Source organism: Leptodactylus fuscus, chromosome 8 (genome assembly GCF_031893055.1).
Source record: "Leptodactylus fuscus isolate aLepFus1 chromosome 8, aLepFus1.hap2, whole genome shotgun sequence".
Classification (NCBI taxonomy): domain Eukaryota; kingdom Metazoa; phylum Chordata; class Amphibia; order Anura; family Leptodactylidae; genus Leptodactylus; species Leptodactylus fuscus.
In genome coordinates this window covers 31,694,835-31,695,321 of record NC_134272.1, presented here as the reverse complement: position 1 = coordinate 31,695,321, position 487 = coordinate 31,694,835, and the positions used below count along the sequence as shown (strand labels likewise).

General features: G+C 63.7%; 1 pseudogene; it reads left to right on the top strand.

The window, feature by feature from the left end:
- Positions 1 to 226: 226 nt before the first annotated feature.
- On the top strand, positions 227 to 341 carry LOC142217772 (small nucleolar RNA SNORA17; annotated as a pseudogene).
- Positions 342 to 487: the final 146 nt, after the last annotated feature.

The following is a 487-nucleotide window of genomic DNA, read 5'->3' as shown; positions in this document are numbered from 1 at the left end:
TGGGGGGGCCCGGGCCCCCTGGCGCCGGCAGCAGTCATTGTATGTCCTGCTTGTTTCAACTCAGATCTGCGTCCAGAGGACGCAGATCTGAGTTGAACACATACGCGGCTGAAGCGAGGAGCTGACACAGGTCAGCTCCTCGCTTCGCCGCTGCCCGCCTCTCTCGCTGACACATGCGGCTGAAGCGAGGAGCTGACCTGTGTCAGCTCCTCGCTTCGCCGCTGCCGCCTCTCTCGCTGACACATATGCGGCTGGCTCAGCCGCATATGTGTCAACGAGGGAGGCGGCAGCGGCGAAGCGAGGGGCTGACACAGGTCAGCTCCTCGCTTCAGCCGCATATGTGTCAGCGTCAGCGAGAGAGGCGGCAGCGGCGAAGCGAGGAGCTGACACAGGTCAGCTCACTTCAGCCGCTGAAGCGAGGAGCTGACCTGAGTCAGCTCTTCACTTCGCCGCTGCCACCGGCTACCCGGCAGTGTAGACGCGATGT